We start from the raw sequence: 12898 nt of genomic DNA, 5'->3' as shown, positions 1-12898 counted from the left end.
TTCATTCTCTTCACCACAAGTCTCCAGAGGATGCTCCCTTTGTCCAGGCCTCCCCATCTCCCAGCGATTCTGCCCTTTGAAGATTGGCCCCTCTGGTCCTCTGCACTGTGAAGCCCCTGCCTTTCAATTCCCCAGTAGCAGGGTTCTGACCCACCAGGTCTCAGGCCAGATCTGTGTTTCTCCACACTCTCTTTCTGAGAAAGGTTTTACCTGTGTTTTGTCATTAACAGGCCCTCGCTGCTGTGCTGGCCTCTATTTGCATGGTGTTTCCTGCTCCCTGTGCTGTTATGTGGCTCCCAGACCTGGCTAAATAAAATCACTTGGGGTCCCCAGTGTTCCCTAGCCCTGGTTGGGGGCAGGATTATGGGTGGTATTTTCGACTCTGTGTTAATCCCTAGGGCTTTGAAGTGTATGTGGAGAAATTCAGCTATGATTCGATCCTACTTCTTCAAATGCAGAAACTCAGCAGTATAAAAAAGGAGACAGAATCCTATACTAGAAAATCCCCATAATCACTGGCCAGCTTCAACAATTATCATCGAATGGCTGAGCTTTACAAAATCCAATCCTTCCTACCTACCTATGAAGTGTGTGTGTGTGTCTATATGTATATATTAATATATATGTATGTATATGTATATGGCATGTGTGTGTGTGTGTGTGTGTGTGTGTGTGTGTGTGTATACACACAGTTTAGACATGAGATTCTGGAGGCTGAAATTCCCAAGATGGAAAGGGGGATACCCAGGAAAGTATTTCCTTCTTATTAGGCCTTTTACTTCTCCTCTGGCCTTTGGTTGATTGGTTGGGGCCCACTCACCTTAGGGAGGGCAATCTGCTTCATGTAGACTGCCTATTCCTGTGTTAATGTCATCCAGAACCCACCTCCAGTACAAACACAGAATAACATAGGAACGAATGTCCTGGCACCCTGGGGCTCGGTCACAGTGACACACAACCATCACACAAGTTCTTTGTCATATTACGATTTTCACATTCTTCTCTCAATCTGTAGGATGTCTTTTTATTCTATGAATAGTGTCCTGTGCTGACCAAGAATTTTTAATTTGTATAAAGTTGAATTTACCAATGTTTTAATAGTTTTGTTGATGTGATAACTAAGAATACTTAGCCTAACTCCACATCATGAAGATTTTCTCTTATGTTTTCTACTGTAAGTTCTCTAGTTTTGCAGTTTACATTTAGTTCTGTAATTAATTTTGATTTAATTGTTGTGCATGTATGGAGGTTTAAGTGGATTTTTAAAATTGTTGTTTAGTTTTTTCCTTCAACTTTTAAGTTCAGGGGTACATGTGGAGGATGTGCAGGTGTGTTACATAGATGAACATGTGCCATGTGGTTTGCTGCACAGATCATCTCATCACTTAGGTGTTAAGCCCAACATCTATTAGCTACTATTCCCAATGCTCTCCCTCCCCCCTCCCCCATCCCTCACTTCTGACAGGCCCCAGTGTATGTTGTTCCTCCCATGTGTCCATGTGATATCATCGTTCAGCTACCACTTATAAGTGAGAACATGTGGTGTTTGGTTTTCTGTTCCTGCATTAGTTTGCTGAGGATAATGGCTTCTAACTTTAACTGTGTCCCTGCAAAAGACATGATCTCGTTCCTTTTTATGGCTGCATAGTATTCCATGGTGTATATGTACCACATTTTCTTTATCCAGTCTATCATTGATGGGCAATGAAAACCATAAACCCCAAATATCCCAGAAAAATAGTGTATCCTAAGGACAAGAAACATGAAGAAAACTACACCAAGGAACACCATACTCAAATTGATCAAAACCAGTGATGAACAGAAAATCCTAAGAGGAATAAAAGGAGAAAAAAACACACTGCATACAGAGGAGTAAATGTAAGGATGACATTCAATTTCTTATCAGAACCATTACAAACTAGAAGTTTGCAATAGTTTTTAATACTGAAAAAAAACACAAGCAATCAAAACTGACATCTGAATAGACTTCTAAAACTAAAGAGATTGAATTAGCAATCAAAAAAATTATATGCCAACAAAAGCCTGGGCCCAGACGGATTCACTGCTAAATCCTACCAAATATCTAAAGAAGAGTTGATAACAACTTTTCACAAACTCTTCCTAAAATACAGGAGAGAACACTTCCCAGCTTATTCTATGAGGCCAGTATTACTCCAACACTGAAACCAAAGACATCACAAGAAAACTACAAATGAGTATCGTCTTTAAATACGGACACAAAATCCTCAACAAAATATTAGCAAACTGAATCCGGTAACATCTGCAAAAATTATACATCATGACCAAGTGGGATTTATCCCAGGGATAGAAGGTAGTTTAACATCTGAAAACCAACTAAGGTAGCATCAGTAGAAAATAAACCAAAACTAATGTGATAATCTCAATAGACATGGGAAAGGCATACGGCAAAATTCAGTATTCTTTCAACAAACAAGGAATAGAAGGGAACTTCCTCAACCTGATAGAGGACATCTGTGAGAAAACTTCAGCTAACATCATGTTTAGTGGTGACAGACTGAATGCTTTCACCTTTAGATTAGGAATAATACAAAGATGTCCACTCTTACCACTTGTATTCAATGTTGTACTGGAGATAGTAGCCAGGACAATTAGGTAAGAGAATGAAATAAAAGGTATCCAGATTGGAACAGAAGAAGTTAAACTACCTTTATTTGCAGATGTTATGTTCTTATATGTAGAAAACCTCAAGGAACATACTAAAATACTACTAGAATTAATAAATTCATCAGGGTTACAGGACATGAGGTCAGTACTTAACAATAAATTGTATTTCAGATTTTCAGATTAGGGATACTCAACTTATACACTTAAGTCTCTGGACAGTGAAATCATGAGTATTTTTTCTTCTGTGATCTCCTACATTTTCTATATGGTAAATACGTGCCAGTTTCATAATCAGAAATGAAATTACAAAGATCATTTAAAAATAGCAAAAGAAATTGGTATGAAGGAGATAAATGTAAGGTCGCTGAAAAAAATCATTCTAATTTAACCCAGTTAGCTAATGTAGTTTCTTTGTTTTTAAGATTAATTGCTTAGACAGCATGTAATCAGAATAAAACAGGTGTATTTTAATCTATTTTTAAAATTTAGTAATTTTATAATAGTTGATTTTCTTAGTCACCACTACTTTCATAAATAACCTTTGTTCTTCAAGGTGGAGCATGGTAATATTTCCATGCAAGCAAAATGTTGTTTATATTGCTGTTCATTGATGCATCCTGTCGGGTCGCAAAAGGCTACCTGGAAGTTTGTGAAAGATGTTTGGTGGGTAGCAGGAAGTTGTGAGGCTTAACAAATAAATTTGGCTAAATAAAATTCTGATGGGTGCACATAGTAGCCAGTACTCCAATTCATTCATGTGCATTCTGGATTACTGCAGCCACGTCATAATTAGGGTGGTAATGACTTAATAAACCAAATAATTGAATGGGCTGGTGGCTCACACCTGTAATCCCAGCATTTTGGGAAGCCAAGGCGGGCGGATCACTTCAGGACAGGAGTTTGAGACCAGCCTGGCCAACATAGTGAAACCCAGTCTCTACTAAAAATACAAAAATTAACTGGGCGCGGTGACGCATACCTGTAATTCCCACTACTTGGGAGGCTGAGGCATGAGAATCACTTGAGTCCAGGAGGCAGAGGTGGCAATGTGCCAAGATTGCTCCATCGCACTCCAGCCTGGGCGACAGAGCAAGATTCTGTCTTGAAAAAAATAATACTGATAATCCAAATCGTTTTTTAGATTCAGCGATACAAATGAAGAACAATGGTCTTCATTTCTCTACTTCTATTTTTGGTAGCACTGTTATTGTTTTTAGACCAATATACCTTTTTTTAAATTAAAAAAGATTGTTTTAGAGTCGGTGTCTCACTCTGTCACCCAGCCTGGAATGCAGAGATGTGATCGTGACTCACTGCAGCCTCAAACTCCTGGGCTCAAATGATCCTGTCACCTCAGCCTCCTGAGGAGCTGGGACTACCAGGCATATGCCACCAAATCTGGCCAGCTTATGCTTATTTTTAAACATTTTTTCTTAAGAGAAGACATAATGGCATTTAGTGTGATAGTATATTCTAAACAATTTATGATGATGATTTTTGTCCTCAAACACATGTTATTACTTCCAGTATAATTCTTCTGTCTGCAGAAGAGTGAGGACAAAAGGTATTGCTCTCTTCTGCCAATAATAGTATTCTTGAGTTAAAGGAGTGCTTTAGAGTGTAGTGTGTGTATCTCATGATTCTTTCAATATTCTTTGGAGGATGGCAGAGCAGGCATTATGAATTTGGTCTTGTACATAAGGAAACTGGAACTTAGAGATTTTCAGTTAATTTGCTAGAAGATGAAGATGTCTAAGAGAAGGAAATGTGAACTAAGATGATATTTAGAAAGGACAAGGTGGTTGGAACCAGACAAACATGGATATGAGTCATGATTCTGTCATTTGGGAAAGTCACTCAATCTCACTGATAATCACTTTTCACATACGTAAAAAAAGGTATTAAGTCCAACTTTGAGGAAATGTTATAAGACTTAAATAAGAATAATACATGTTAAGCATCTAGAATTTAGGATGTTTCTTTAACAGCTATCTCCATTCATTTCTCTTAAATATCTTTATGTTTAGGAGACAGTTGTAGCTGAATATTTTAAGTCTGGAAACAAGCATGACTGGCAGATGCAATTATAGACAATTTTAACTGTGATTCCCGGGGTCACTTTGAATTTCTTCTGTGGGATAAATTCTTCCCTTGCTCTAGATGAAAGGGCAACTCCTACAACTTACCACTTCCAGTCAATGAAAGCTTCTTCCAAAAAGGAATTTATATGTTAGACCCAGAGTGGTCATCAAAACTTTAACCTCAATTTCAAGCTAAAACTTCTTCTCCCTGCACTCAGGCCAGCTCAGACCAAAAGCCTGCAGTGGAGAAAGTGGATGTGTTTGCCTTTTTCTTTTTTCTCCGTCTAGGATTCTTCCTTCTCTAGCTCGCTAACCACATCAGAGTCACAATAGGATAGCGAGGAGAGGAAGCGGGCAGTTAGCAGGTTCTTACTTGACACTAATACAGTTGTGAGTAGCCCTATGTTCTCTGCCCTGAGAACTTTTAAAGCCCTCTCTTTCTCTTATGGGTCTGTTTTGTGAGTTATGTGGAGACTCCCTACCCCACCTGTTACTATGGATCTCTCATGTAGTTGCTTAGTGGGGATCATGTACTCTCCCACTGGCTGGTCACTTATGTCTCCTTTTTCAGGTGCTAGACATCTGATGGTGCCTCAACAATTTTTCCCCTGCTGAAATCTGTATTTCTTCCAGAAGTCCCTTTCAGAAAAAGATCTAAGACAACCCCACCCTGGCTGTCTTGCACAGCTTGCATCTGGTACAGGAGAAAAATTCACATATTCTTTGTTTCAACAAACTCTGAGCAAGTAACTTGCCCAAGGCAGCAACTTCTCTTTCACTTTATTGTGAGAACTGTTAGCTGACATTTCTTAATTATATTTGCTGTGTCCTCAAAACCCATGACACTTGCATCAAACTTTGTGTCTGTCATGAAGAGGGGATAAGAAATGCGGTGTATACATGCAATAGAATATGATTCCGCTTTTAAAAAGAAAGGAATTCTGACATGTTACAAATGAATGAAACTTGAGGACATTATGCTAAATAAAATATGCCTGTCACAAAATGACCAATGTATGATTTACTTATATGAGGTACTTAGAGTAGTGAAATTCATAAATAGAGTAGAATGGTGGTTGCCAGGGGCTTCCAGGAGGGAGGAATAAGAAGTTACTCTTAATGGGTACAAAGTTTCCATTTTGTAAGATGAAGAGTTCTGGAGTTTGGTTGCACTAGTTTGAATGTACTTTATGCCACTGAACTGTACACTTAAAAACGGTTAAGACAGTAAATGTTATGTTATGTGCATTTTACCACAATTAAGAAATAAGGCCAGGCATGGTGGCTCATGCCTGTAATCCAGGCAGTTTGGAAACCCAAGGAGGGAGGATTCCTTGAACCCAGGAGTTTGAGATCAGACGGGGCAAAATAGTGAGACCCAGTGTTTACAAAAAAAAAATTAAAAATTAGTTGAGCATCGTGGTGTACGTCTGTAGTCCTAGCTACTCGGGAGGCTGAGGCAGGAGGATCACTTGAGCCCAGGAGTTTGAGGCTGCAGTGAGCCATGATTATGCCATTGCACTTCAACCTGGGCAACCCCATCTCAATAAAATAAAGCAAGAAAAGAAAAGAAAACTAACTTTAACCATCTCAGTCCATTTTTGCAGCTTAAAGTCACATTATACACTTCAGGCTTAAACAGATGACTGAGTCATGGATAAATCATTCACAGGAATCATAAAAGTCCTGATTCAATATGAACCTTTAATTTTATTATTGGTCGAAGGATGCTAATGTAATCAATTTTGCAATATATAATATAATTTTAAAAGATAAATGTATTACATTTCTTTTGTTGTTGTTTTCTCGTTATATTGTAGTGCACAGTGAGTGAATATGGACAGAGAATATTTTTTAAAACAAAAAAAGTGTTACACTCAGGTTTTAAATCATATTTTAGTTCTGTATCATTTGTTGGTGTATTTCAAGGATCTATAACTGTAGTGATGTACTTTCAAAAAGTAAAGATCCACTTATTTTTCTTTCCTCTTAACCTCCTCCTGCCTGCATTCACCTTTCAGCTTTCATAATCTATCCGAGAGCCATTCTTCTGCTTTAAATTACAGCACCCTCTACTGAGCTGTTAGCAACATTACATTGTGGCCGTTTTTCTTTCTTTTTTTTTTTTTTTTTTTGACACAATAAATTTTATTGTTTCCATAATAATAGGCTCTGGACAAAGACAATGGAGACAATGACAACACATTTAAACTCCTATAACAAATTAATCTGTTACAAATTTCCAGTGGCTCAATATATTAAAATGCAAAATATATAAAGAGAAAAACAAGAAATATAAATATTGAGATTTTTGCAGTACAATGAAATGTCCTTTAAATAAAGTTTGTTGTAATTGTGTATGTAATTCTGACAGTAATGCAAAACACAAAATCACACATTTTCCCTAACTTCCCACGATCTGGATCTGGGGATTGCAATATTACAGAAATATGCAAAAGTAAGTTTAGTGCTCAGAGATAAATAATTTTCCTTATTTCAATGCATCAATGTGCAAAAATTTCAGTTCAAAAAAGCCAATCACTGCTATATGCAGATAAATAAAACGGATTTGACAACACTTTTATAATCAAACCCAACACTATAAAAAATAATGTGTGCGCGTGCATGTACATGTGTGTGCATGTGTGTATACAATGCCCATTTTAGAAAAAAGGTGTCTTGATGAAAATGATTTTGAAAATAGTCACTGATACACATTATATACATAACCTTTTATATAAAAAATTAAACTATTTTCAATGAAATTCCATGTTCACATCCTATCTGAAAACTGTAATAGAATCATAAATAGGTCTACTAATGGTTTCTCTCTGAAATCATGGCTAAGGCACTTCTCTTTCCAAGGGTTTTCTTTTATATCCACCTGATATCACTAATACTAATGTAGTCAAGTATACAGATGCAACCTGACATGCCTATGCATTATTACCTGGAGCTCTGTTCACTGTTATAATGGGAGAATTTACAGTTTCTACAAAGAATATTTTTCTTTTTAAAATTATACTGGTTTCTGTATTCCAAATTAAGCACTTACTTAAGACATTAAGTTTTTCCATTAGTGGTTGCCTTTCTTTCAGAAGCAAAATATAATTTTCAAAATAGTATCTTGAAAATGCACTACAGAGATGAACTCTCTGCAAATCCAATTGCTCTCAAACTATTTGAAACTTATTACAATTATACATTACTGCAAAGATACAAGTAGTCATGAGTTTGAAGATACAGTCAGACTTTAATGTAAAGGACATTCAGTTTTTGGGTATATTTAGCAGAAAAGCACGAAAGAAAATAGCAAAAAGTTCTACTTTAAAAATGAGTAATAGACACTTTAAAATAAGAAATGTGCATTTAAAATTTTTCTCTGCAGAGTGTGTTAGCTGTTAAAATGAATGTTAGGGGAGCAATTTTTAGAGATTCTTAGGTTAATTGTTATCGATATGACCCAAATTTCTTCTAGCTATAAAACCCTTTAAGTGTGATAAAATTATTTCCTGTATCCCCTGACTAGATGATATGCTGTAGGAAGACTGAGAATTTCGTTGGTTTTCCTTACTGCTGCATCCCCTATATGAAGATCTGTGTACGGCACATAGCAGACACTCAATAAATATTTAATAGTTGAATGAACAAAGTATGTGGGAAGAAATGTCTATTCACACCTGCTTTGCACTTTAAAAGCACAAAAGACCTTATTACGGAACCACTTGTGATTAGTCCTTTTATTTCCATCTTACTTACAGCCCTTTTCTTCTTAGAACTTTGATCACCATTATTATAATATGGTACCGAACTCTTCAGTGTTTGGATCTCTTCTTGTAAAACTTTATATATGTAAGATGAGTGGGGGGAAGTAGTTTACATAAGATAATTCATGTAACTGGCCTTCTCTTTAAATAATTCTATGTAAACTTTTTATTTTTATTATTCTGGTTTATAAATGGTGCCTTTTTGCCATGTTCTCACATGGTAGAAGGGGCTAGGGCATTAATCCCAATCATGAGGGATTCACCCTCATAGTCTATCACCCTCAAAGCCCTCACTCCTAATACTATCACCTTGGGGGTTAGAATTTCAACATATGAATTTGAGGGAGACATGAACATTCAAACCATAGCTATATTATAATAAATGATTTAATATTTCTCAGTCTCCCTATCTGGAAACAGAGATTAGAAGTTCAATGTAATACATTTCTACCATTATACTGTTGCTTTACTCCCTCCTCTCTATTTGAATTTACTCTACAAACTCCTTTACTATTGTTTTGCCACTTCTCTTTGGCTGTGAAAGTTCCAAATAGGAAATATTCTCTCTCATCTTTTAATGACAATTGTCCATTAGAGTTGTTAGTAGCTTTGCCCTAACAGATCACCTATCAGCTGCAGGGGCTTTGACTCATGAATGGTTAGTGCCATAGAGATTAGCAATAAAGGTGGAATAGGAAATAAAGGTGACAATGAATACAGGTTGATAAGCCCACATCTCCAGTGATTTGTAATTTATTGGCTAGGACCCAGAATTTAAAATATCCGATAGAGAGAAGTGCCAGTTCAGAATGTCAGCAGTCAGATAAATGTGGTCTCTTTAACTGACAAGATTTAAAACAAAAATATGTAATGTAATATACTTTCACATATTACACAAAAATTTAATGGTATAATGCAATAAAACATTTGTTTTGTATTATTTGTACAAACAATCCATGATTATTATTAGTTTCATCTTCCTTACCTACTGCCACCATTTACTCAGTTTCAGTTAATATAAGATGATATTTTCTAAAAGACAAAATTCTGAATTGAAATGCAAGATGATTACCTATTAGAGACTTAAAGAACTATCAGATTATCCGTAAACAATTTTGTCATTTTGTTTTTAAAAAGTTAATTGTTGAGCTCTGCCTTCAATTACATTGTCAAATACATAGGCAGTGAGTAGAAGTCATACAAAAATAAATCAAAATCTGTTTTTCTCCTTGCTTTAATGAAGAGCAGTGACAGTTACATAATCCTAATCTATGAAGAATTTATCTACATAAGCCAAATATGAACCATACATAGGTACAGAGAGAGAGAGAGAGACATGACAAGAGTCCATTTTTATAATGATATAGCACTAGTAAGCTTGAAGAATTTACTTATTTCACCAAAGAAAACTTGTGGGTTTTTTTCCTCCAAAATTAACAAAAAGAAACACTGATAGGGAGAAATACAGCATTTATGTTGCCGTGTATCTTGGGGAACACTGCAGTTTTAGTAACTGGATGCTGTCTTCAGTTTATCATCTTCAAAGCATTTTAACTTTCCTTAAACAGGATTTTCTATAAAGAATTCTACTTCAAATGTACGCTTAGCTTGATTTATTCTATATAGCTTAGAGTTTTCCAAGCAATGCTTGAATATAAATCCAATCAAATTCCCAATAGAATGTAAGAATGCACAAATGAAATACAATTCAAATGATATGACTCAAATATTGGGGCCCAAGATTAACATAATTTTTACTATATAGTTGCATCTATATCCCTAATAAAGTATATATAAACATATTTGATCTGGCCAGGTGCAGTGGCTCACGCCTGTAATCTCAGCACTTTGGGAGGCAAAGGCGGGTGGATCACGAGGTCAGGAGATCCAGACCATCCTGCTTAACACGGTGAAACCCTGTCTCTACTAAAAATACAAAAAATTAGCCAGACGTGGTGGCACACGCCGGTAGTCCCAGCTACTCGGGAGGCTGAGGCAGTAGAATCGCTTGAATCCGGGACGCGGAGGTTGCAGTGAGCAGAGATCGCGTCACTGCACTCCAGCCTGGGCGACAGAGTGAGACTCCGCGCTCCCACCCAAAAAAATCTATAATTCAAATACCTAATATTTGAAGATAAAATATTTGGAAAATATTAAGAAAAATTCATTCAGGTTTTCCAGAATGAACTCTAATTATCAAAAAGTGCCAATAGATGTTAGAAATTACTGTTATCTTTATAAGCAGAATACAAAATATAAGCATTACATGTAGTTCTGTGAATTTAAAGCAAAATATACAGCATATAGATTGATTCCGTACCTAGAATACAATTTCAATAGAAACATTTCTAACATTTTCCCTAATAACTTGGACAGAGTGTTTGACTTTTTTTGTTGTTTTTGTTTTCAGTAATGAATGAATGAAAAGAAAAGCACATGAAAATATGCTGAAAAATATACATAGCAAATTCTAATAATCTTATTAGACAGAAATTTTATGATATCCTGGTCTATGTGTGTTATTCCTCTATGTTTCTGCAGCTGGTACAGTGCTTTGAACATAAAAAATAATTTAATATATATTTATGAAGTGAATGAACAATTATGTTTTAGTATCTACTGTATATTCAATACTGTAATAAATGACATGAAGGCTACAGAAACATGTGGTCTTCAGAGTGTCCAAATCCTTCTAAAAGTTGTGAAATGAAGCAAATGTGGGGTGGGGGAGGTGCTTTTAAGTCGATATTTCTAAATCCACAGAACCAAAGTAATCTGCTTTTTTAAAATGTTGAGAATTTTATGTCATAAAGGGACAAATTGAATATCAGTACCTGAAAAAGGAAAAGGTAGAACTTGACAGTAACCTAATCAAATGGAAAGAAATACCTAGGGGCTTTAATCATAAGGTAGCTGGGACAGGATTTTGGTGAATCATGGCAAACCAGTCACAGAAGGAAGTGTTGACAGTACCCATTCTCTGAGCTTTCTAGTGGGAGGTGGCTCTTCTAAGAAACCTCCAATATCCTGACCTGATTTTTAAGATCAGTTTTCATGTGAAGAAACATAGATTATAAACATGGAGGATTTGGTGTCCCATTGGTAAGACCATTCATACAGTAAGATGGATGAATCAGGCTATTTTAGCATTTTGTCTTTTTAAATATCTGATTTTTCTCTCAGTTTTCTAATATTATGCTCAAAATCCCCTGATTATTACATAGCTCCTTATATAGATTTTCTAAAGGAGAATAATATATTTGTCATAATTTATGTAGACCCAGAGTATGCCTCTTATTTAGTAGTAATTTATCACTGGAAATTAATAAGTAATTTGATGATTATTTTATTTCCTCATGGAAAGAAAATGAGCTAACAAGAAGATAGGGCTATTCTCTATCTTCTATGAAAGTCTATGAAAGATACATATGTCATTATTAATTTTACAAAGCAATTTCATAACCTAGGTCATTACGAGTTTACCTCTAAGAAGTAGATTTTGTTGATATGTACTGAGAAGTCAAGGATCTGAACCTGTAATATGGAAAGACTGCCCTTGGACCTTGGAAAATGCACCAGATACTAAATGCCACTCACTAGACTGTTGGGAAATAGATTTTCCCAGGGGTACTTGACATTACTGCATAATGTTCCTTTTAAACAACAACTAAGAAATCTGGAACTGAAGCCAAATTATGGTGAAAACAAGAATCAAAATTATTTGCCATTAGTAGCCTGTACTATCACTGTTGCTTCTTGTTGTTTTGTAACATTGGCTTCTTACATAAAGAATTCATCAGCAGCAACCTTTAAATCTGATGATCTAATGAAGTGAGAAAAGACAATGGCCTATAAAGAGCAAATGGCACCTGGAGGTAATAGAGGGTGCTGCCTCCCTCTCTCCTCTACATGCTGCCACTGCACTAGAATTGGCAGAGGCTAGACATGTTATAATGTCTGCATAGACTGGTTTACAGTAATATTTATCCTCTTTTGCCTCACTTAACCATGCCTTTTCAAACAAGTGTTACTTTTACTTTTCCTCTCAGAAAAATCCCCATTATGTTATTTTTAAATGTGTATTCTACAATTGGCATTAAAATCAGACAGACTGGATGGGTGTGGTCGCTCAAGCCTGTAATCTCATCACTTTGGGAGGCTGAGGCAGGTGGATCACTTGAGTCCAGGAGTTTGAGACCAGCCTGGCCAACATAGCGAGACCACATGTCTACAGAAAACACAAAAATTAGCGGAGTGTGTTAGTGTGTGCCTGTAGTTCCAGCTACTCAGGAGGCTGAGGCACAAGAACTGCTTGAGCCCAGGAGGCAGAAACTGCAGTGAGCTGAGACTGGGCCACTGCACTCCAGCCTGGACAGTAGAGTGAGACCTTGTCTCAAAAAACGT

This window comes from Pan paniscus, chromosome 4 (genome assembly GCF_029289425.2).
Source record: "Pan paniscus chromosome 4, NHGRI_mPanPan1-v2.0_pri, whole genome shotgun sequence".
NCBI classification, from domain to species: Eukaryota; Metazoa; Chordata; class Mammalia; order Primates; family Hominidae; genus Pan; species Pan paniscus.
This window is presented reverse-complemented; position numbering follows the sequence as displayed.